The sequence below is a fragment of the Hipposideros armiger genome, unplaced genomic scaffold (assembly GCF_001890085.2).
Source record: "Hipposideros armiger isolate ML-2016 unplaced genomic scaffold, ASM189008v1 scaffold_269, whole genome shotgun sequence".
NCBI classification, from domain to species: Eukaryota; Metazoa; Chordata; class Mammalia; order Chiroptera; family Hipposideridae; genus Hipposideros; species Hipposideros armiger.
In genome coordinates this window covers 1,841,762-1,844,244 of record NW_017731619.1, presented here as the reverse complement: position 1 = coordinate 1,844,244, position 2,483 = coordinate 1,841,762, and positions in this window count along the sequence as shown.

Below are 2,483 nucleotides of genomic sequence, written 5' to 3'. Positions count from 1 at the left end.
TACATGCTGGCTTCTCCTATGATCATTTCCCAGCCTCTGAAAGCCTCTTGAAAACTCAAACATACACATTGCTCATTCTCATTTCTTCTAGGAGCCAATAGGTGGTGGTAACAGGCAGGCAAAGAAGCACGTGCTGAGGCAGGTGGTTTGGCTGGGTTATCCACACAGTAGAAATAGCTACATGAATTAAGCCAAAGACTACACTTAGAGAAGCACTTTACGCCTGCATGTATGTGTTACAGACATTAGCTTCTTCAAACAGCCTGTTTAGCACAGATTCCATTTCCAAGGGTGTTTCATCCTTTTACTTAAAAAAAATCTATCTACCAGATGAATCACACATTTGCGGTAATCAGGCTGCCCCTGAGTGCCCACTGCATGGTGTGCAACCTGCAGGGGTTGGTGGTTCTTATCTTAGCAGGGATTGGCTCTTTCCTGGGCATGTGGTTCAAGTTCAGGGGGTGGGGTTGAGGGGCACCAATATTCAAAGAGCCAAATGGTACAATCACAGACATAAGCAATCCCATAAGCCATGACTGCAAGGGTATTTGAGGAAAGTTGGATGAGGCAGGAACTGGCATAAGGTTGGGCTGCTCAGGCTAGTTTTGGAGTTTGGGAAGATATTAGAAAAAGGAACCTGGTTTGGTGGGAGGAGGTACTGTGAGGCGGGAGGTAGATAGGAGGTCCAGCATGACAGACTGATTTAATCCAACAGAAGATGAGAGATTTCAGGCCAAAGAAGTTAGTTGATAGGGGAGGTGACCAGGAGCTGATGGCAAGAAACACCTACTATGGTGTTTCTTGTATGTTAGGTGATGGCCTATCAAAAGAGGTAGCTGTCTCAGTGTTGATAATCTGAACGCTACCAGGAAACTAGATTTGGAGGCATAACTGGGCTTGACTTGCTGACATGTTCCAGCCCACATTCCTGTTCCTGAATAAATACTTTTCAGCCCTGCAGAACTTTCTAGACTACAGTTTTTATCAATAAAGTTAACATGACAAAACCTACATCATGTTTTTTTGGGAGGGTCCTTCTCTAACTTGTATAACTGTAAGTGTTCAGTAAATGTTTTATTTGGTGTGATCTACACAGAACTTAACTGAACTGAAGGGACCAGAGATGTCTTAATTTGGGGGAGAAAGATTTTTTTTTAAAGAACAATGTCCTTTAAATATTTTTTACCACAACTCATGCAAAAAATACATTTCACAATGTGACCCACTTTACACATTATATTTATAATTGAAATCAAAGATTCATGGAAGAATTTTCATTGTATTATATCCTATTTTGTTAAAAAATGTGGGTAGTGACACACTAAATTGATCTGATTACGTCAATAATTTGAAAAACATTGATGGGTTGCAACTGAGTTTCCTGCTTATAGTGTGTGTTCTTCTCTCCAGCCAAGACACCTCTGGGTTGCTTTCCAAAATCAGAAGGTTTCACTCTTTCAGAGATGCCATTAATTTGCTTTTTGTGATAATTTACCAGAGACTGAGCAAAAGTTTATCTTTGCAGTCTCTATAAAAAAGAGCAGTGCTAACCAGACTGAAAGAATAAGTTGTAGGACTTAAGACAAAACCAGTGACAGAGAACTTAGAAGCATTGATTCAATTTATTTATATATATTGATGTGATTATTTGTTTGGCATGAATTACTTTGCTTGTTTCCCTAAAACAGGTCTTGCTCTCTCCCTCAACTGCATTTTAGAAGCCTGAAGGTCAAGGAGCAAGTGGTATGGTATAAAGTAGGCATGGGGTACAGATGCCATGAACATTTCTTTAGGGAGGTGCAGCTTGCAGTTCCTGTGATCCCTCTGGGTGTTGTCCAACAAAATGGTTTAAAAGTCAGAACCCTAGCTTTTTAATATAGAGGTTGAATCCCAACTCCTCACAGCCTGGCTGTGTGACCTTATATAAATTAAACTTTCTGTGCCTCAGTTTCCTCACCTTTGCATGGGGTAATAGTAACCTACTCCACAGGATTACTGAGAGGGTTGGGTGAAATAATGTAATGCAGTAAGCCAGGTAAGTGTCACCTTCTGGTACCTGGCAGTTCCCTGAGGCTCTCTTTGACAATACCTTTTTATTAGCCTGTTGCTGGAAGTGCTAATAAAAACGTTTCTTTTTAAAAAGAACCTATAAATCTAACCTTTTATAAATTCTGACAGGATTTCCCACCAAAAGACTTTTTGATCTTATAACATATACTATTTTTTAAAAAGTTCTGCTTGTTAATATCTTGTGCACAGCCAATCCGGAGTCAGTTCAATGGATAAAGAAGTGCAATAAATGCAGGCTTTAGTTAATATGCCACAATGGAACCCTTTAAAAAAAATTAGTCAGCTTATAGTGTCAGTGAGATTCCAAATCATTATATAATAGTCATCATTTTTTTGAACTACAAAAAGATGGACCTCACAAGAAAAAAATAGTACACATAAAAAAGCCAATGTAATTTTTACCCAGATAACAT